This window comes from Ambystoma mexicanum, chromosome 12 (assembly GCF_040938575.1).
Source record: "Ambystoma mexicanum isolate Mex_15411 chromosome 12, UKY_AmexF1_1, whole genome shotgun sequence".
NCBI classification, from domain to species: domain Eukaryota; kingdom Metazoa; phylum Chordata; class Amphibia; order Caudata; family Ambystomatidae; genus Ambystoma; species Ambystoma mexicanum.
The window spans coordinates 1,225,052,824-1,225,076,431 of record NC_090936.1 but is presented as its reverse complement, the minus strand read 5'-3'; the positions used below and the strand labels follow the sequence as shown (position 1 = coordinate 1,225,076,431).

General features: G+C 48.2%; 1 protein-coding gene across 3 annotated transcripts in view; it reads right to left on the bottom strand.

The window, feature by feature from the left end:
* The window catches only part of CHPT1 (choline phosphotransferase 1), a 759,006-nt gene that overhangs the window by 20,905 nt on the left and 714,493 nt on the right, over positions 1–23,608 (bottom strand). The window lies entirely within an intron of this gene.

Genomic DNA, 23,608 nt, shown 5'->3' with positions numbered 1-23,608 from the left:
TTTATGGTGGACTTGTTCAGAGAATATCCTGAAGGGAGAACTTTTTTGGCAACCATGGCCGGAGATCACAGTAGTGACGGACGCCTCACTCAAGGGGTGGGGAGCTCATGCCAACGATCTGACAATCAGCAGTCGTTGGTCTCCATCGGAGTCCAAACTACACTTCAACCTTCTGGAGCTGAGAGCAATCAGACTAGGGCTGAAAGCTTTCCTGCCATCTGTCAGGGGAAAAAATGTCCTGATAATGACGGACAACACAGTGGCCATGCATTATCTAAACAAAAGAGGAGGTGTAGGGTCACTACCTCTGTGCAGAGAGGCAATGCAGCTCTGGTATTGGGCAATCCAAGAAGGAATCTCTTTAACGGCAGTTCTCCTAGCAGGGAAAGAGAATATAAATGGCAGACGCTCTGAGCAGGCAGAGCACGGTGTCCCACGAATGGGAACTGGCTCAGGAAGTCATTCAAGAGATCTTTGCCCTTTGGGGGACCCCTCAAGTGGACCTATCTGCGACCGGAATCAACCAGAAGTGCGAAAGGTATTGCTCAAAGGAATTTCCCCCGAGAGGAGCCCTGGGGGACGCGTTCATGGTGGAGTGGAATTTCCCACTATTGTACGCGTTCCCTCCGATTCCCGTCATTCCACAGGTCATCAGGAGACTGAGATGCTTCGGAAACCACATGATCCTAATTTCCCCCGATTGGGCCAGGAGAACGTGGTACCCAGACCTTCTAGACATGTCCATCTGTCCTCCAGTGCGTCTTCCTCAGAGAGAGAACCTTCTCTCTCAAATGGAGGGTCGGGTTCTCCATCCAGAGGTCAAAACGCTTAACCTTCACGCTTGGTATCTGAAAGGCTGATACACAAGGATTGGAACCTTCCAGATGACATCATGGAGGTGTTGCTTTCGGCAAGAAGGCCAGCAACAAAGTCGCTATACCGTTGCCGTTGGAAAAAGTTTTGCAACTGGTGCAGAGAAAAGAATGTCAATCCTTTTCTATGTTCTATTCCGGAAGTACTGTCCTTCCTCCTGACCCTAGCACATAGAGGTCTAAATGTTGGAACCATTAAAGGTTATCTTGCAGCGCTTTCCATCTTCAAACGCTCGTCGGAGGAATGCTCCTATTTCGAAATTCCTCTGATAGTGCAATTCTTAAAAGGACTCACTAATGTGTTTCCTCCTTATCCATTTCAAGTGCCAATTTGGGATCTCAATCTGGTACTAAAATTCTTAATGTGTGCTCCCTTTGAGCCTTTGCACACTTGTCCATTAAGATTACTGACATGGAAAACTGCTTTCCTAGTTGCTTTAACATAAGCAAGAAGAGTGAGCGAATTGCAGGCACTGTCTTCTGGGCCACTCTATACTGGGTTCCATAAGGACAGAGTTGTGTTGAAGGTTAAACCCTCATTTTTGCCAAAAGTGGTATCTGATTTTCATTTAAGTCAGAGAATTGTTTTATCCGCATTCTATCCTCCACCTCATCCGAGTGGACAATCAACTGTTTATTGGCTACACAGAAAAAAGATTGGGTCAGTCAGTGACAAAACAAACAATATCACGCTGGATTGTGCTTTGTATTTCAGAATGCTACAGATTAGCACAAAAAGACCCACCAGAAGGTTTAAGGGCTCATTCCACCAGATGCATCGCCTCTTCAACGGCCCTACAAAGAGGTGTTCCTATAAGGTCCATTTGTGAAGCAGAAACTTGGTCCTCGCTGCATACTTTTTCAAAATTCTATAGCCTGGATGCTTCCGAGTCTAAGGAGCTGAATTTTGGTAAAGCAGTACTATATGCAGCCATCTAGGGGTATCAAAAAATCTAACCCCTCCTCCAGAGAAATTGTCCACACTGCTTTGGGAGTCCATCTAAGATGAGGAATACGTTGGAGGACACAATCCACTCGAGGAACAAGTTACTTACCAACTGGTAACGTTATTTCGATTGGATGTTCCTCCAACGTATTCCTCATCGCCCTCCCAACCTACCCCTCTGTAGATTTTTCTGGGTTATTGCCACTCTAACTCTCGCAAGGCAAATACCTGTCTGCCGGCACAGTCTACATAATGAGAAACCAATAAAGAAGGTGGGGAAAACAGAACTGAGGCCAACGGGCGCCGCACGTGCTACTTATACACCCGATGACGTCACCCTCGACAGTGGCCTTTGAGGGACCATCGACTCGACGACATCGATGCACGGCGCCCTCTGCCGAGAATTTTTTTTTCCGAAGCAGCTAAAGCTGGCTGGAATACATCTAGATGAGGAATACGTTGGAGGAACATCCAATCGAAAGAACGTTACCAGTTGGTAAGTAACTTGTTCGTCTTTACTTATCCTGGATGGGTCGGGTTCTGGATTCTCTGGGTGAAGGCTTACAAATTCCTTGGGACTACAGGAGGCTTTATGCTTTTCGTCTGATCCCCAGAGTCCTATCAAAATTTCTGAACACTCTCCAGTGCCTAACTCGTAGATGGATCTTGGATCTGCGGATTTTGAAACAGAGCGGTCTGTATCTTCTTCTTTGCTGGCTGCATCTTCTAAGCCAACCAGAGTTTGGGGGAGGCTTTACATCCCTCACCTCAGACTATGAATTTAGCAGCTTGGTTTCTGAGTTGCTGAGCTCCAGTCACCTTGCACTCTACAAAATTCTTATGTCCCGTCTGAGGCCTTTTGTAACTACTTGACCCAATATTTCCCTGACAAAATTGATTTGATTCAAAGGAAACTGTCTGTTTTGTCGTCGTTCTACCAGCTCACCCCAATAAACGTGCTGAGCCAGAATCATTAAAAATACTAGACCTGTGGTAATTTCTAATCTTTGCCTGATAATAATGTTTTCTATTCGGTCATGGTCCCAGATTGTTTAAAGATAGCTGCACTGGCATCGTGGCTTAAAAAACCTTCTTTAGACCTGAGCAACATGGCCAATTATCGGCCAATTTGCTTATTTCCTTATCCGAGTAAATTAATGGAGGTGGTGGTTATGTCTCAACTGCAAGCTTTTGTGGAAGAGACAAGCCTTTTTGACGAGGCCCTAGCTGTTGAGGGCTTTTTATCCTTTTGGATCTTCTGGTTGCCTTTGATGCTGTCGACCACTCCCATCTTATTATCCAAACTCCACAACTTTGGTGAGAGGGATAAGGCGCTGGCTTGGCTCTTAATTTTTTTCGGGCAAATACCATTCAGTTGTGCTGTCTCAGTTTGAATCCATAAAATTCCCCATTACATATTGAGTTTAACAGGGGTCCCCACTTAGCCCGTTGCTTTTGATTCTGACTAGTCATTTTTATCGACTAAAATTAAGATCCATCAGATTAAACCTCGGTGAGACCCCCCTGGAAGTAGGGGCGAGATAGAAAAATACTGTCTCCCTTTGGGTCAGCAATAAAACTCTGGAGGAGTTAGTAAAAATGATCATCTTGGAACAGTTTACCAACTCTTTGCCTCCTTTCTTACAAAAAGCAGTATTGCAATTAAATAGACCTGCCTTTAACCTGGCTATTGGGACAGCCCAAAATCATTCAGACGCAGTAAAACATTTCAATTTCTCACATAAAAACGAAAATAGAAAAAGATCAAAAACCAATGTACCGCTCTCAAAACAAAACATTAGACCGAGGAAGAAGACTGCCTAAAACCGAGAGTGGACCCCGAAAGAGACGGGTAGAAATAAAAAAAAAACATTAAATGTAAGGAAGAGCTAAGGAGAGAAGAGCCCTGAGGGATTAACCCATCACCACATATCTGCTTCTCATGTAGAGAGAGAGGTCATTTGGCCCAGCATTGTCCCAAAAACCAAAAGGAGGAACCTATGGAAATAGGATGCCTAAAAAGAGAAGAGTGGGAAGAACAAGAGGAAGACCTAGAAGCCTTTAGCGTATGTTTAAGCCAATCCTCAGACAATTTCACATTTGAAAGAGCTCTAGTAAATGGGAAGGTGGTGAAGGCATTCATTGATTCTGGCAGTAAACAAACAGCCATAAGAGCCGACTTGGTCACTGCAGCAGATCTAGAACATGCAACTATGGTTAAAGTTACCTGTGTACACAGAGATAACGAAATATATCCCCGAGTACTGGTATACATTAATATCAGAGGGAAATCCCGGTTAATGTCATCGGCAATTATCCTCAGACTTCCGAAAGAAGTCATTATAGGAAGGGACTCCCCAGAATTTTCCAACTTTCTTCAAGGACCTCCAACTCCACCCAAAGAATTTACACCACAAGATCTGTGGCAATCTGATTTCTATTCCCAGACCTCTCCAATATGGGAATGGATGGAAACAGACCCTCATAAACATATTACTGGTATAAAAACCACTCAATCCCAGTTCATGGACTATTCACAGGGGTCTAACATCCAACCCCTACCAGCACAGCCGAAAAGAAACTCCATGAATATGCGAGAGTACCTGGATAAAAAGTCCACTTGTCCTCTCCAGAGCCCTCAGAGAAGAACAAACCTATCTACCTTGCATAGAGGAAGTGTATGTGAGAAACCAAAGGGTGTCTCACGCACTAGTCCACAGGGACTTGTCATCCAGGTGGCTAGGACACAGCCATCACTTTTGGATCCGCTTCTTGGGGGTGGATTAGTGCGGGAGGCAGGGAGTGGGGGTGAGGCAACCGTTGGCAAGGCGCGGTATTCCTCCCTTTCTCGTACCCATGATCCCTCCTATTTCATAGAATTGTCCGGTTTCCCAACTCCCGGCCCCCTTTCCACACAAACACTGGGCCAAGGAAGAGGGCGACAGAGTAATAATGCTAACTCTTACACATCGCTTTGGACATGTCCCGCTAATTGGGTCAGGCAAAGTCAGACACTTGACTCTTAAGTGTATACATCTGATATCAATTAGCTCTCCTCACACGGATAAAAGGTGGAACATAGAGACACACTCTGAGCAAGGTGGAACACGAGTAAAAGCAGAACTTCTGGAGTGAAGGCCAACCTACTGGAGCAGAGCAACGGACCAAGGGACGAGAGCCACGGGTGGAGAAACCCAGGAGTTCCCTGCAGGAGGTTGTTACTTCCAAAAGGATGTGAAAGACACGTGGAGAAGGCCGAATACCGCACAAGAAGGCTGCATTGTGTTTCAAGGACGCTAGCGACCCTCCTGTGTGAACGGCAGAGTTGGGGAGGCGAGGCCAAGCCTGTGGTATTAACCTTGACTCGTAAACTGGGAGACAGTACAGACAAGACAAACGCACACAGACAGTGAGTTGGCAAGCAACGTGAGAGACCGTTGTGTCCTAAAGAAAGATAGAAGTGGCAACAATATATTGCACTATTGAAGGCTGCACGCATATAGATAAGACGCGAAGAAAGTTAGACCTGCGAATGAACTTTGAAGTAACAATGCCATTTTTTAAGGTACTGGTCATTCTTAGATACAACGAGGCCCGCTTCTTAAATACTAATGCCTTCAAAGAAGTCGCAGTAACGATACCTGTAAAGTCAGCGATACCGAGTAATGGAGTGGTCCGGCAAAAGGATGTAGCCCATTCAAAAGTCTCTGTGAAAGGTAAAAGGTTTGTAGCGATAAAGTGAATGAACTGTAAAAGCGAGGTGATTGAACTTGACCCTGAGAAAAAGGGAGAGTAACGTTAAACTTTGGTACCTAACACAGAGAAACTACCCAGACTAGGAAGCACTGGGACAAATAACATAGTAGTGTGAATTGAAAGCTGGAAAGTCTAAGTGGTCCTGCGGAGGTCTGTAAAAAAGAAAGCCACGCACATTCGAAAGTCTGACATCAGGAAACGGTCCGAGCCTGACTGAAGGAGACCAAAGGTGTAATAAGTTAGGGGAAGGGAACCCGTAAAAGAGGTAAAATAAGCTTCGGGAAGGGAACCCCTGCATGTGAACATTTGCTGTGAAAGGTCTGAGCCTGACTGAGGGAGACCGATGCAAACTTTTGCTTTAAGAGGAGGTCTGGGCCCGACAGAGGGGGACTGAAGTACACTTTTTGGTAAACTGTGTTTCGGAAGTCGGAAAGTAAGACATTAACGTGGAAGGCCAGGCAGACCTCGATCCACGTTTTTAACTGTCTTTGTGTTAAGAAGCTGAGCCAGAGTGTGTCATCTTGCCTAAAGGGACTGCCTTACCCTGTGCTGTCCAACGTTGGGAGGAGAGCGGACTCATTTATTCTTTATATTTGAACACTGACTTTCTTTTGCATACATATTCTCCTTTTATACTTTTTTGCAAGATAAAGGGCAGGCATTAGGTTTTTGTTGGTATAGGCCATTTGGTTTCACAGACTCAACTAGGACTGTTTTATTTATTATTTGAAGGTCGAGACTACTCACATCTTAGCTATAGGGCAAAGGAGGAGTTTCTCCAACCCCATTGAAACTTCAATAAAAGGTTTTTACAAATTGTACCTTTTGTGTCAGTGTCATACTTGTGATGCCATGCCTCCTGTACATCATGCCAGAAAATGAAAGCGCTTCACCACATGGTGTGCAGCATCACAGCTTGATCCACTATCTCTGTAGACTAGCTACTGCCCTGCCTGTTAGATATGGCCAAGACAGGTTTATCACAGTCCTCCATCAAAGTTCATCTCTCTGCCATCTCATCCTATTCTAGAGGTCCAAAACCTTTGTCGTTTGTTACCGACCCGGCAGTTAAGACCTTTCTCAAGGGACACTTGCGCACCTTCCCACCGTTACCCACCCTGGTTCCCATTTGGAGCCCGATTACTGTTTTATTGTCACTGATGGCGCCTCCCTATAAGCCAATTCACAGGTGTGATGTAGAACTCCTCTGCTGGAAGGCCGCCTCTTTGGTGGAAATAACGTCAGAAAGACGAATTGGTGATCTCCAAGCCCTTTCTGCATAACCTCCTTTCACGGTCTTCCTGAAAAGTCGGGTAGTACTTAGACCACACCCCAAGTTCATTCCTGAAGTGATATCAGAAATTACCCTATCGGAACGCATAGTTCTGAAATGTTTCATCAAACAGTTAACACGCTCTTCACTCAGAACTTTCACAGGTCCTGAAATGTTACCTACAATGCACCAGCGTTTTTCGCACTTTGTCCAGACTGTTTCCTTCACAGGATGCTCCAAAGGGCAAAGCATATCCAAACAGGGCCTCGCCCGCTGGTTGGGCAACTGCATCACTCACTGCCAGAGGCGATCCGTTTCCTTGACCAGCTACAGCACCCTCCACCAGAGGAAGGGCAACTACATCGGCCTTTCAAGCAGGAGTGGTGATAAAGGACATTTGTAGGGCGGCTACCTGGAGCACGCTCCACACATCCACCAAACACTACTGCCTAGAGGAAGACGCCATTAAGGAGTCAGCGGTCGGACAAGCGGTCCTGCATCAGGCGCTTATGTAAGGTATGAGCGGCCATTGTTCATCCCACGTTCCCTTCAGGTTGCAAGCATACATAGGGGTATAGGTACTCTTTATGGTACTGTGTTTAACCTATGTGTGTTTCAGTAAGTAAAGTGGCATGCTTCCACCGCTTGGTATTCTAATTCAAGCATGTGGATCTATGAAGGATCCAATGCTGGAGAGGTTTTTGTTACCTAGCTGTAACTATTTCTCCAGCATTCATAACTTTCATAAATTTCACATGCGCCCACCTACCTCCCCTGGGAAGCTGCTCCAAAGCCAGGCATTCATCATATATGCAGTCACTATTCGGCTCGCAATCTCATGATGGCTGCCTGGGTAGGAGCTTAAGCCCTGCCACCTCATTGGTTGGTGTCATAAAGGACCAAAATTAGGTGGAGGGACTACATAAGTGAGTGCCTTTTCAGGCATTATGGCCAATCTGTATTGCTCTCCCTATAGGAAAAATGCACTGTATGTATTATTTTATTCCTAGTCGGACTACGGGATATTCAAGCATGTGAACCTATGAAAGATACCAATGCTGGAGAAATACAGTTACAGGTAACGAAAACACCTTGTGTCGCTTGTTCGACTTAGTCCTCTGCGTCCACTCCACGTGCACGACAAGACGTACTAACCAAACAAGCGGAACCTCGGGGGGGCGTGGCTAGCGCGCGAGCGATGCGGACGTGAGCTGAGTGAGCTCCCGTAAGCGCCGACACAATCCTGTACCTTTATCCTGATTCCTGGGGACATCGAGCGACATCAACGCCACGATTGTGCCCGTGAAGCTGGGGGCTACGACCGGCGGAAATCCGGGCTGTGGTCTGCCCGTTTGGAGGGCCATAATCTGCAATTTACTGAAGGCCGGGGGCCCCGAACTGCGAAACCAAGATGGCCGCCGGAGCTTGAGGGCAGACCACCTCCTGTCTGATTGGGGCTTGAAGCGGCCTGGTGTGGTGCGGCACACGCAGTGGACACTGACTTTTCTTACAACCGGAGGTCGCCCGGACAAACGGCTCCTGCTCTTGGGCTGTTTCGACCCAGCCCCGAGTGGTGGAGGACGGCAGCGGCCTGGCCCGACAGAGCTAGAGGTAGGTGGGATTAACTCTCCCCCCCCCCCTGCTCCATACAGACGGTGGATTCGTGGAACCTGCGTGTTGGAAGGTGTTTGGAGGACCCCGAGGCCTTCCACCTGGCCTGTTGCGGGGCTGCGACACGGTACACCGGAGTAGATCCATAAGGGCGTAATTAGCACTGTTCGACCTGCCGTGCCGGACGCCCCACGCCTCCCCGGAACTATGGGGAAAGAAAGGCAGAAGAAACCCTCCACACAGAGCAGCATGGACCAATTTGCCGTCGCCACCACCCCGGCCCCGGCGGCCCCAGCAACGCGACCGAACTCCCCCAATGGGGAGGGCCCTCTTTCTCTCCATGATGTAATGGCGGCCATTGCTAATTCCCGATCCTCCATGGAGACCAAAATAGATAGCATGGCGGCAGACGTCTCCTTCCTACGCCACGATCTACAGAAACTAACCTCCAGAACGGGAGAGGCGGAACAACGTATTTCTGAAGTGGAAGACAATATAGGCGGGATTAACCGCCAACTGTCCCAGGCCTTAAACCGCCTTAAGACCCTTGAATCAAGAGTGGAGGATGGAGAGGGGCGATCCCGTCGCAATAATGTCCGTATCCTGGGTCTGCCAGAAGGGGAGGAGGGACAGTGTATGGAGCTGTTCTTGGAGCAGTGGCTTGTAGACATCTTCGAGGCCACATCCTTTTCAAAGTTCTTCTCAGTGGAGAGGGCTCACAGAATGCCGGCGGGTAGACCACCCCCGGGTGCCCCGCCACGTACTATCATCGCCCGCTTACTCAACTACCGAGATAGGGATGCCCTCCTGCAACTGTCGCGGGCACAAGGCTCGATTACCCATAACGGCTCCCGAATCGCCTTTTTCCCGGACTACACCCGAGAAGTGCAGCGGGCACGACAATCGTTTGAGCCACTCAAGAGACAGCTGGCCCAACTAAATGTGAAATATGGCCTGCTCTTCCCGGCCCAACTGAAGATATATCATGGTGGAACCACGGTTCATTTCAGCGACCCGCAGGAGGCATGGAAATGGGCGGAGGCCCATATAGAAGGTGATTGGACTGCGAGACCGAGGAGGCCGAGAGGAAGACCGAGGCCCAGGCACGCCTCCCCGAGAGGAAACCCGGAGAGGAATGAACAGGGGGTCCTGGACCCCGATGCAGATCAGCGAGGACATTGACCGGACTGTCGCCCCTCTGGCCTAGTAATGGCGCTTTGAAGTATTCTTTCTTTGTTTGTATTCTTAAGCCGGACGCATGAGTAGTCCACCATGGAAGATGTTGACACTGGCGCATGGGAGGGGACTCTGGAGGAGCCTCTGAAAACCCCCCCCCCCAGCCGAACTTCCTCCTTTCCTTCTCCTTCTCCTTCTCCCTTTTCCCCCCCCCTCTTTCTTGTTTATCTAGACCCGGCTCTAGGGTCTGGGTTTTTGAGCTGCTACCTTAAGTTGAAGGTCCAGCTATGTTTGGGCGACAGGTACTTCGTGTTGGGGTGGAGTATAGGGTGGGGGTAAGTTGGGAATGTTTGGAAGTTTGTTTGTTACTTCAAGACTGTCATATGTTTATAACGGACACGAACCACTGTCTTTGGTCGAAGTTACCACTTCACCATCTCTCACTGATTGCTACAATCGTACAGACCCCCATCATGTGTGATAGATATCCTGTGCACAGACTCACGGGACACCCATGCGCCACACCAAATCCCTGAAGTTCCTCACCTGGAACGTGAATGGGATGGGGTCCGGGATTAAACGGCGCCTGCTTAGGCAATTTCTAAATAGACACTCCCCTGATGTGGCCCTTTTGACAGAAACCCACCTGGCCGGATCACACTGTGCCTTTTTTCAGAGGACTAATTACCACCTTGCCCTTCAGGCGGGGTACACAATGGGCTCCAGGGGCACCCTCATCCTGATACACAAGCGCATTCCATTTACTCAGCAATTGGTTGAGCGCGACCCAAGGGGTCGATACGTGTTCGTCATGGGGACCATCTGGGGTCAGACGATGGCCATTGCCGCAATTTATTCCCCACCCGGGTTGGGACAGGAATTACTGGACGATCTTACTACCCTTATAGGGAAACACCATCCTGATACGTTCATTCTGGGGGGTGATTTTAATGATACCATGAATGATAACTTTGACCGTTCCCATCTCCGAAATCGCAACCCTGACACCTCGACTAGATTGGCCAGTTTTGCATCGGCCCTTGGGCTCCGAGATGTATGGAGAGAGTTACACCCGACTGATAGGGAGTACTCCTTCCATTCCGGCGCTCACGGCTCCATGTCCAGACTGGACTATTTCTTCTTGCCACATACCGACCTCCATAGGGCAATGTCCGCAGATTTACTCCCCCGGGGCATTTCGGACCACTCCCCCCTCTTAGTTGAATTGCGTATGCAGGGTCCCCTTCCCCCTAGAACGTGGAGACTTAACAATTATTATCTGGGGTCCCCGGAACTGATAGATCGCCTCGAGGAAGTTTCTGGTGAATATTTCGAAATTAACGAGAAGTCGGTGGACAGCCCCGTGATATTATGGGAGGCCTATAAAACAGTGCTAAGGGGTGAAATCCTTTCTTGGACGACACATAAAAGAAACATCCGGTTCCGGGAAATATTAAAGGCCGAAGAGGAAGTGAGAGACAGGGAGATTGAGCATATATCCGATCCTACGCCTGAGACCCACCGATCCCTCCAGCGCGCCCAGGAGTGCCTCCGTAACAGAACGATGGATGACGCCAAGCAGGCCCATTGGCAGGCTAGGGCGAGGGTGTATGAACTTGGGGATAAGTCGGGTAAACTGCTCGCTTGGTTGCAGAGGAGAGACGAGGGGCAGCGCCATGTCCGGGAAATTGTCACGGCACAGGGCGACACCCAACATTCGGACTCTGGGATTGCCGAGGCCTTCACAGAGTTTTACGCAGATTTGTATCGGGCTCCGACCTCACCGCTAAACCCCTGCCTCCTAGATGAGGTGACGCTGCCGATCCTTTCGGGGCAACAGAGGGACCAGCTGGACTCTGCTTTATCAGAGGCTGAGATTGCAGAGGCACTGTCTCAGCTCCAGTCGGGAAAGGCACCGGGCCCGAACGGATTCCCAGTTGAAACTTGGCAGAAGCTAGGAGTAGACAAAATGGCCGGTCCTCTACATAGGATGTTTCTTGCTGCCCGGGAACAGGGTACCCTCCCACCAGATCTTTGCAAGGCCACCATTGTGGTCATTCCCAAGCCTGGCAAACCTCCACATGATTGTGCTTCTTATAGACCTATATCGCTGATTAACGGAGAAGCTAAGGTCCTTGCTAAGCTATTAGCGAATCGGTTGCAGTTAGTCACATCCTCCTTGATCCATCCGGATCAGTGTGGTTTTATGCCTGCCAAATCGACTCGGATGAATCTGCGCCGCCTCCATTTAGCATTGGAGAGATCCCCGATTATAAACGAACCCTTGGCCTTGTTGGCAATCGATTTTGAAAAGGCGTTCGACTCCATTCGATGGGACTACCTTTGGGAAATAATGCGCCGCATGGGGTTCGGAGAGGCCTATTTAGGCTGGGTGCAGCTACTTTATGTTAACATCAAGGCGGAAGTGAGAGTGAATGGCTGGTCCTCTGGGTCCTTCCCCCTGGGCCGTGGTACGCGACAGGGATGCCCTTTGTCCCCTCTTTTGTTCGCCCTTGCTATCGAGCCATTAGCTCTTTGGCTTCGCCAAAACACCGCCTGGAGAGGATTCAGATGGCCGGAGGGACACGAGGATCGTACATCCCTGTATGCGGATGACCTCCTGGTGTACCTGGGTGACCCACTAACATCCTCTGCCATTGTAACGCAAATGTTAGTCCGCTTTGGGGAACTCAGCGGACTCAGAATCAACTGGGGGAAATCAGTCCTCTTTCCGGTGAAGGGTGGGGAACAGGCAATCCCCCAGGACTGCCCGTACCGGGTGGAACGACAGGGGTTTCGTTACCTGGGAATATGGATATCCGGGGATTTAACAAGCTATATAAGGAACAATCTCCGACCAATCACAGACCGCTTTATTGTTGATGTCCGGCACTGGAAACTCCTCCCCCTGACACTTATGGGAAGAGCGGCACTTTTTAAAATGATGACCCTTCCTAGATTCCTCTATGTCCTTCAAAATGCCCCACTTAAAGTCCCCGACTCGGAGTTCCACCAGGTGGAGACACTTCTCAGAGACCTCATATGGGGGGGAGGCCAGTCACGAATTGCGTTAACTACACTTCAAAGATCTATTTGGGAGGGTGGAATAGGAGTTCCCCGCCTTCAAACGTATTACTGGGCATCACAACTGGTGGTGGTTAATGACCTTCTCCACGGGGACCGAGACCTGCCCCATATACGGGCTGAGATAGCCACTATGCGCAACACTGACCCGCTGCTTCTCCTCTATCAGCCCCTTTCGAGAACCTCTCCGCCCACAACCACTACGCATATGATCACAGTGTGGAGACAGGCACACCGATTCATTGGGTGGGAAAATAAAGCTACTAGAGCACAACCCCTCTGGCGGAACAACAACCTAGCTGAGACCCAGAAGTTGGAGCCGTGGCCTAGGTGGGTGAATGCGGGGATTGCCAGGATTGGGGACATGCTTACACAGGGGTGTTTGGCCTCATTTGATGACCTACAATTGCGATTCCAGATTCCGAATACGGAACATTACCACTACATTCGCCTCGCCCATGCTTTGAGACCCTACCTGACAGCAGATACGCAGTTACCGGACTATACCCCCATAGAGCGTAACATCCTTCCGGCGCATATCCCTACCAAATGCACTTCCATCCTTTATAATGCTATATCCTCTTTTGCTACCCCCGAATTGAATGAACTAAAGGCAAAATGGGAAGTAGATGTGGGGGTGATAGATCCTGAGGATTGGATACAAGTCCTTATGCATCCCCGGGAAATCGCCATTTCCTCTAGGCTTCGATTAGTGCAGTTGAAAATACTACACCGGGTTTATTACCCTAGGACACGTCTATATGGCTGGAAACGGGCTTCTGACCCAAACTGTTTGCGGTGTGGGGATGGGGAGGGGACCTTTATTCACATTTTGTGGCTGTGTCCCCAGATACAAACTTTTTGGAACGCATGCTGTAGGGAACTCTCCCGAGTTCTGACTCGCACCATACCACTGGACCCAAGGGCTTTGCTTCTGGGCGTGCCCGATGAGATAGAAGCTAATAAGTGGGAAAGATTGCTCCTACACACGGCGATGGGGCTGGTTAAGCGCAATATCGCGCAGAAATGGGGTGCCCCTGACTCCCCAACGCTGGAACAATGGAAATTGGATATGGACATATGCGCTATGATGGAGCGTAGGATTTACTCGGCGCGAGGCTGTCCCAACAAAGCGTCGAAAATATGGGACAGGTGGGAGGAAGGTGTGGCCTGAGTGTCCCATGTACAGGCGGGGGAATGTGCACTGGGGGTTTTGTTTTGTGCTTGTACCATACTATACATTATTGCATGTGATGAGATGATCGCTCAACTGTTGATGCTCAGGGTACCTTTTCTGATTGTGAACGACTATGACAGTCTGAAGTTGTTTTTGTTTGCTTGTTGCTTTGTTATTATGACCATTGTACTATGTTAATAACAATAAAATACTTTATAAAAAAAAAAAACAAGCGGAACCTCCACTGTGCATAAAAAGACAATTGATGTTTCGAAAAGCGCACATACCTAAACATACGCCGAAACAGACTACCGATTTGTCAAACACTTCCAAACAGCTGCCGAAAGAGACATTACACACAAGCCTTATCTCCTTTGTCAGAGGCAAGAACCAGTTCATGGACTAGAGAACTGTTTGACGAGACTATGGAAAAGGTACCTTCTTTTGCTACTTTCATGGAAAAATACCCAGTGCAACAATAGCACATTAATTTAGAGGAAGGCCAGGCCCCACGTCAATCTCCCAGTTTATATAAGGAGACATCAACAAAACCACAAAATGAGGAGGTGCAAGTGGTTATAGATGACCAGTGTCAAGAGGTTACAGATGAGCAGGCAATTTACGATACTTAACCCGATGATGACCCTGAGGATATCTATGATGATCCTGATGAATGTTTACTCCCGTCACCTGAAGAACAGGACCACCCATTAACTGACTCACCTGTTCACGACCAAATTCTTTATAATGATTTCCTCAAAAAAACGGCGGATCACTTTAAGACCCAGACTCAAGAAACCATACAAGATCTGGATTTCGTTGATGAAATCAGTTACTAAGCCTATTCAGCCCCCTTTAGTCACTCCTTCCCTTAGTAGGGCAGTTAATCCCCGCATAGTGAGAACTTCTAGACCTGCTCCTTCGGAGCCCTTATATATAAGAGGACATCTTATACTAGATTCTCTAGTGGTAACTACCACCCGGAGAAGAGCAGGTACTCCTCTGGCGTCAGGTGAAGCGCCATCCAAAAAGGAAAGTAACAAATGTTTTGCTTGGGGGGAACAAAGTAGCTATTCAGCTGCTTACCAAGTACGCATTGCAAACAATAACACTCTTCTATCCAGCTACAACAGAGCGCTCTGGGATATGATGCAGTCAACTACACTGTTCCATAATCTCTACGCTCAAATTTCTAAGACTGTGGCTGAAGGTAAACAGGTTACCAACAACATTATTAGAAGCTTACTAGATGCAGCAGATACTGCAGGAAGAAATGGGGCAGAGGGCACGCTATTAAAATGCCATGCTTGGCTGCGTCAGTCAAACTTTAAGGTTGAAACACAAGCCACCCTTTTCAACATGCCGATAGAAGCAAATGTGTTTGGTAACGCAGTAGACAATGCCCTGGAAAACGCCATAAAAGAGCATGTGACCATAAGTCTTTAGCCAAATTTCTAATAAGCCTTACGTCCAGCAGGGGGTATTTCAACCCCTGCCATTCTTTTCGAGGGCCAGCATACCCATGAACAACACAAACTAGCTACTCCCAAGAATTTTCTTAGCCTTGGTATTCTGCCATTTCACAAACATCTTGCTATCAATCCAGCTTTCCAAGGGGCTTTAAACGAGGTAGAGGTTGTAATAGGGCCCCAGCCACCAAGGGCTCCGCTGCACCAAAACAGGGACATACCCATTCAAGTTCCCTCCCATCTCTCCCCAGTTGTGGGTGCATCTCATTATTCACCCACGTATGGGAGGGAATCACTTCGGACAAGTGGGTACTATCAACTGTGTCCAAAGGGTACTCTAGTCCCTCAAGAAACCTTGTTACAAACCAACAGGACACAGAAGAATGTTGCAAGAGCACCAACAGATTCTAGAGGACAAAATACATTCTCTTCTGCACAAAGGAGCAATATAACTGGTCCCACCTCATGAGGTAAACAAAGGTATTTATTCAACATACTTCATTTTGCCCGAAACCGACTTAACTATGCACTTGTGTAAAACCTACGCCCAGCAAACGCATGTCAAACTGCAAATAATTCAAATGACAACAGTTCAAGTAATTCCACTCTTAAAACAGGGGGATTACATGGCAACATTGGCTACGATAGATGCTTACTTTCATATTGCAATTTTGCCAGCACACAGGAAAGACCTAAGGTTCAAAGTAGGAACTACTCACTACCGGTTCAAGCCTCAGCGCAAAGGGTATTCACCAAAGTGCTCGCAGTTGTAGCAGCACACCTGCGCAGACAGTCAATTCCAGTGTACCCTTATCTCAACGACTGGCTAATTATAGGCGAGACACCTCAACTATATCAACAAAACACCCAAGAAGCAATCAACCTACTCTTCAAGCTAGGCTTCTCAATCAACGGGAAAAGTCTTGTTCCAAGTCAAGTAAAACAGTTACTTGGAGCTCAGACAGAAGACACTTTAGTCTTCCCATCCAACGAGAGGTTACAAATCATGCTTTTTCACATCCCACATTATATAGCCAGTCAACAGATAACCATATGAAAGGGCATGCGCCTTCTCAGAATGATGGCTTCATGAATTTGCCTAGTGTCTCACGCTCTGCTGCGCATGCGTTCTATGCAAGAGCGGCTAGCAAAACAATGGTCGCAAACAAGCGGTCAGTGGATGATCTAGTGGTGGTTTCGCAGTCCCTCGTTCACTCTCTGCAGCAGTGGACAAAAGAAAACCACTTGAAGGGAAAATCTTTCACCATCCCCGCAGCAGAGGCCACTCTAACCACAGACGCATCGCTATCAGGTTGGGGAGTGCATTTTCTCCAGCATACTGTGCATGGCGTGTGGACACAGTCACTAGCAAACAAACAAATCAACCTACTAGCAGTGCACAAAGCTCTTCAAGCTTTCAAACACCAGCTTCCCAGGAAAACAGTCCTAGTCCTAACAGACAGCATACAGCCGTGTTCTACATAAACAAGGCGGAACACACTCACTAGGTCTCTCCAAACTAGCCCAGAGCATATGGGATTGGGCACTAAAACACAAAATGTTCCTTCTATCCGAACATGTTCCAGGGGAACACAACTGTCTGGCCGATGCGCTAAGCAGAAACGTAGAACTTCCATCACAGCACGAATGGCAATTGTACAAAGACATCCTACACAACGTTTTCACTAACTGGGTCAGCCAAACCTGGATCTCTTTGCAACTCGAAAGAACACACAATGCCCAGACTACGTGTCCAGGTATCCCCAAACAAGGTCTAAAGGGAACGCTCTGTGGATGAACTGGTCAAGGTGATTTGAACGCACTTTTCCACCCAACATCACTTCTGCATAAAATAGTCCACAAGATGCACCAGGAACAAGTGAAACTTATTCTAATAGCGCCAATGTAGGCATATCAACCATGGTACTCATACGTCCCGTCCTCTTTCCTCCATCCTTGTGGGTGTCCCCGAACATGGGGACGGTACCGGAACATTTAGCAGTGAAAAATTGAGCTTTACTTTAATTCATTCTGGCAGGACCGAGGCCTCTAAGGTGAGGCGCCTGAGGGCTGTGCTGGGTGTTCTGTGGGCAGGCCTGAGACCGCCACGGCTACCGGCTCCCAAGCCGAGCGGGTCAGGGGCCCTACGCAGCTGTCCTCGGATGGGCGATCAAGTTCATCCTCTTCTTTGACCCCAAGGAGTACATTTATTTATTGCGTGATTTAGTTTCCAAGTAAAACTTTACACACATTCACACCGGAAAATTCAGCACACTAAAACACAATTTACAGGCATTGTGGGGAGGCGTGGTCAGCAGAGGACTGAGTCTAATGCTTTATCAGTGAGCTCCGTATCCCACACCTTCACCAGGGCGCAGAACCCCCTTAAATGTGATCACCAGGTACCCAGAACCATGGATCAAGGGTCAGAACCCTTTGGCAACACCCTCTGGTCCTGAGAACTGAAGCAGAGCCAGGGCTCCTGATATGATATGATATGATAGGTTATTTATAACGCGCTTAATACCCAGAGGTTTCTAAGCGCGGACCCAGGGATCGAACCTGTGTTGCTCCGTGTCGTCTTGTTTCCAAGTCGAGCACGCTGCCGCTGAGCTATCCTCCTGAGAAAAGAAGCACGAAGAAAGCTCCAAAGACACTCATCCAAAATGGCAGACGCACAAACAACGGAGACCAAGGACTATGCAATGCGAATGATACGTCTCCCGGGCAGTGAAATCATCAAGTAGCAAAGTGTCCCAGAAATGTGTTGTCACCCTGCTGGAACCCAAACGCAGATGCCTGAGACCAAGGACTATGCCATGTGAACAAAGCATCTCCCCGGACAGTGAAATCAGCAGGCAGCGAGGTGTCCCAGAGGCGTGCGGTCACCCTGCAGGAATCCAAATGCAGACGTCGGCAGAAGCGAAAACTGCGGAACGCAAGGCAGGGCTGGACGCAGAAGCCTGATCCACGAAACGAACCTCAGAAACAGGTGGAGAGGTGAGCGACCAAGGAGGGGGATCTGCGGGGGCAGGAATCCCTCTCCGGATCCCAGATAAGGCTAGACCCAAGCATCGGGAAGACGCTGATAGGGCCCGGAACCCATCCCTTCCAGCGCAAAAATTCTGCAGCAACAGGGAGAGAGGCTGTAGAGCCGGCAGGGGGAGTTGCAGGGAGTGGAGGAGGCTCAGAGGCACTGTTAACGTGAGTGAAACCACAAAATAGCGCAAAACACAGAGATGCCCAGCAACTATCAGGCTACCCTACGGGGTAGAAAAACACACAGAGATAAGGGACACATGAGACCCCCCAGGAAGACACGTGTGCAGCCTGAGGCATATAAGAACTGATAGCTCTAACGGGGAGGAATCTCCCTCGTGCCCGGGCTCCCTTTGTGGACCTCTCCCGGGGTAAGAGGGGAAACTAATTGAAATAAGTACCATCTAAACAAGGGAAGGTGGAGACTCCTAAAGAGACTGTGGAACCCTGAACATTGAGAATGGCAAAGGACCTGAACAAACTGAAGGGCCCCCCCTTCGGGCGACATCAAAGCCATGATGCAGAACCAAGACCCCACAAAAAGACAACAACAGACTGCAGCACAAATCCACTCGCCCGCGAGTCCCGGGCGAGGCTAGTGGGGGAAGACCCGCAAGGCGCTCGGAACTGCAGGAAATGCTAGCCGAAATTAAGAAGGAAATAAAGGATTGCGTAATCAGTCTCAACAAATCCATTACAGATCTGAACAAACAAGTGGTGGCAATCGAGAACAGGGTGGAAGAGACAGACTTTGTGAGGAGGGATACGAGCAAGGGGACCTGGCCAAACAAATGGACTCCTTTGAACAAATGGAATGGGTGGTAGCCAGGCAAGAGGTCAGTGAAAACAGATCCCGAAGGAACAACATAAGGCTCAGGGGAATACTAACGGTGGTTCCGGAAGATGAACTATGTCCAAGCACTATTCCAACAGGTGCTGGGAGTCTCCACGGGTGAGAAAGTGGTGCTGGACAGAACACACAGAATATACAATGCCTACCAGCAAAAGAAAAACCTGGTGCCGGATGCCCTCACAAGGGTGCATTTCATTTGGCGAAGGAACCAATCATGTTCCGGCACTCCCACATTACCCTCTACCAGGATATGGCCCAAGCTATACTGATGAGATGAAAGGGGCTTCGAGTAGTTACAAGTTGGCTGCAAGACAAAGGGGGCCGCTACAGATGGACTTTTCTGTGTAGACTTCGCTTTGAATACCAGGGTAAGACATACCACATAGCGAAGGAAGAGGAAATGGCGGCTCTGGTGAGCAAGGGCGGCACTCCATATTCAAAGGACCCGTCGACGGAGAGAGAGTCCGAAAAACGCCATGGGTGCATAACTAGGAAGGAAGGAGGGCGACAGGGACGTCCTTATCCAAATGGGAGAGGGAGGGGCTCAAAGCATAATGAGGAAATCTGAAGAGGACCAAAGGTGAGGTAAAGGGTGCACATAATCATAACAGAGATTTAAGGGGACAAAGAAGGAACAAATAAAGAGCGGAAGGGAGGGCACGGGGCTGGATAGGGACCCCGATTTGGGTCACCAATCAGGATTAGTTGTTATAACTGGTGGAATATGCAAAAGAATACTAAGTTGCAGATCTTGGGGGGGGTGGGTTTGGGTTGAATTACTTACTGTTCTTGTGCGATAGTTATATGGCTCAGATCTTATGGAAGACGGGGAATTAAACTGAGGAGAAATGGTAACCGAGAGCTTTACAACCCTGTATGGCCGAGGTAAATATTAACCCTGAATGTCCAGGGGTTAAAAAACTCACAGATGAAACGCCGCTCTATACTGAGTCGGCTGTCAGAGCTTCGGGCATCTGTGGTATTCCTGCAGGAGACACACCTCCTAACCAAAGATGAAAGGAGGATGACACACTGTGTCTTCCCCAAACAATATTTTGCATCAAGTAGGACAAAAACAAAGGGGTGGCAATCCTGCTAGGAGTCTCGCTGGCATTTCGGAAGCAATTTTGTTATGGGGACCCAGAAGGGAGGTACTTGGTACTTTTCTTTTTCTAAAACGATTTTATTAGTTTTCAACAAAATAATGTACAGACTTTCCAAATAACATTGAGTGATCTATCAACTATTACGCCTGCCAGTATATACGCTAGATCCCTCAATTTACAAACATGTTTTGTATGCTTTGGTCTTGGGAAGAGTCCTAACAAGCACGCCGTGGGGGAAACTGAATCTGTTGACAAACCGATCTTGGCCAGGGTCTGGGCCACTTCCTCCCAATACTGACGTATCTTCGTGCAGGCCCAGAACATATGCACCAGGTCTGTATCGATCAGGCCAGATTTCGGACAAGATTGTTCTGTTGCTTTGCTGAATTTAGCGATTTTCTTCGGTGTTAAGTATGCCCTGTGAGTGACGTAAAAATATAATTGCATCGACTGTAGTTTGGCATTTCTGGACACTTTTTTGGTGGTAACCCATGGCTCTGCCCTATGCTGCATCCGACAGCTGCTCTCGCAAGTCTGATTCCCAGCTATGTCTAGTCTGCATTGGGTTGTAGTCTGGCCTTGCTGTTAATAACGCATATAGTCTGGACACAGCATGTCCACTTTCAGAGATGTTGTAGAGTGTTTCTATCTCTTCATCTTCTAGCAGTACTTTATCTACTCCTGGCCATTTCAACTTCATGCAATGGAGACGTGAGTCATAGATTATGTGTTGCCCATCCTGTACTTCTGATTCTGCTCCAAAGATCATCGGTCGCCCCTCCCTTAAAATATTGCCAATGTCACCAACCCCCTGGGCTGCCAATACTTCCTGACATTCAACCTGAATTGTGTGTCCCCGGTCTTTAATGTTACCAGTGGGATATGGGATGAGTAAGGTGTGCCTTTACCCAGAAAGTGACAGGCTCTTTGCCACATCGTCTTGCCTAACTTCTGCAATAATGGGGGACTGAGTTCTTGTGATGCTACACCATCTTTCAAAAAGAACGGAACGCATGCCGGTTGTAGTAACTCGGTGTCTTGGGTCTGTTCATCAGACAAACAATATGTGACAAATTTAAGTTGGCACACTACAAAATACCCCTCGAAGTCTGGCACTTTTATCCCTCCCTGTTCGTATGGTCTCTGTAATTTCTCCAGTGACATTCTACATGTCGTGTTGTGCCATAGAAATCTCCGGCAGGCAGTGTGCCGTGTCTTAAAGAAGGCTTTAGGTATATTATATGGGACATTCGTAAAATAATGGAGCAGCCTCGGAAGCAACACCATCTTCAACCATGCAGCCCTTCCCATTAAGGAAAGCGGCAGATTGGCCCAACATTTCATAGCCTTCTCTATTTTATTCACTGCCTTTAGCGTGTTTTGTACGTGTTCTCCTTTCGGATCATGGAAAATGTCCACTCCCAGGTATCTGACTGTGTCCATTTCCCATTTAATCGGCAACTCCGGCAACGTGCTTCAGGGTCTACCTTTATACCCTGCAAGGGGGAACAGACATGACTTCGGTGCATTTATTGTAATACCTGAAAGGTCCGCATAGCGCTCCAACACATCCAGTATATATTGTAAGTTAGTCTCTGAATGTTGTAGGTAAAGAAGCTCATCATCTGCATACAGCGAGATTAAGTGTGTGCTGTCCTGTATTCTAATGTCTGCTTCATGATATTCTTTCCGTAAATACACTGCTAGTGGTTTTAAGGCCAATATAAATAGCATAGGAGACCATGGATAGCCCTTCCTGGTGCCCTTGCTTAATCTCTATTGCTCTGATATAGTGGAGCCTGTCTTAACTCTAGCAATTGGGTTGCTGTATAGCAGCTTCACCCATTTAATATATGTAGGACCCATACCGAAGCCCCTCAGTACCGCCAGTAGCCATGGTCATCTGACCGAGTCAAATGCCTTGACGGCATTGAGCGAGGTAACTGCCATGAGCCAGGTACTTCCCTGTGTACGGTCAAGGACATGGCGCAACCGTCTTAAGTTACATGCGATATTCCTATTCGAGACATAACCAAGGTGTATGAGTTTGTGAATGAATGGCTTCAGCCTATTCGCCCTCAGAGCGGTCAGTATTTTCCCATCTTGATTGAGCAACGAAAGGGATCTGTAAGAACCACATTCGGTTTCAGGTTTGATGGGCTTCGATAATTGACTCCCTTAACGACAACGGCAAAATGCCTTTATCAAGCGATTCATTCAGCATTGCCAATAATGGGGGTGTGACCTCGGCTATGAATTCTTCATAGAACTTGCTAGGTAGTCCGTCCGCCACTGGAGCCTTCCCCGACGGCAAAGCTCTTATAGTGTGTTCCAACTCCTCTGTAGTTATGAGGGCTTCTAGCATGTCTACTTCTTCTACATCTAGCTTTGGAAGATCTATCAACTCTAAGGCTTCCTCTATATCCGACTCTTGGATTTCTGACGTCTCCTCATATAACCTCTTATAAAAATCATAACACCATTATGTCCTGTTGTGTCTTGCAGATCTCTCCATTCCTAGCAACGATTGACCTTATCATACTTCGCTCAGTTGCGCTTTTGTATAACCAGGCTAGTAAGCGTCCCAGTTTCTTCCCCTCGGCGTGCTGTCATTCCACATATTTCCTATAGCTCAACTTGCCTAATCTATCCCAGTGTTCCAGGCATTCCTGCTGCAGGGAGACGGCCTCTCAAGCGTTCCCGCTGGTAGGCTCCTCTGATCGTTTATGACATCTAATTTAGTTTCTGCTCTATGTTAATTCCTCTCTATTGCAGCTTGCACCCTGCTCGCCCCAGCAATTGTGGTCCCTCTGATCACCACTTTAAAGGCCTTCCATAATGTAACCGCTGATGTCACACTCCCCGTATTATGTGTAAAGTCATCTTGCACGCCCTCTCTCAGGTGTTCCCGGAATGCTGCATATTTCAGAGACTCACTCCTACGTCTCCATGTTGGGATGCATGCTCTTGGGGGGTTGCCCGCCACGTAACCACCAACGGGGCATGATCTGACAACACTTGTGCTTTATATTCCGCCATTTCAAGTTCCACCAGGGTGTCTGCTCCTGTAAAGATGTAATCCAATCTAGTGTGGAGATCTTGGGATGAGGGGGTGTAGTGTAGTGAGAATATCCACGAGTTTGCGGGTGTAAAGTCATATCTGAGAGTTTAAATGCTTGCAGCAATGTGTCAGGGCCTTGGCGGAGGGGGCCGGGTGGGTGAACTTTGCCAGATCTGTCCAGTGTA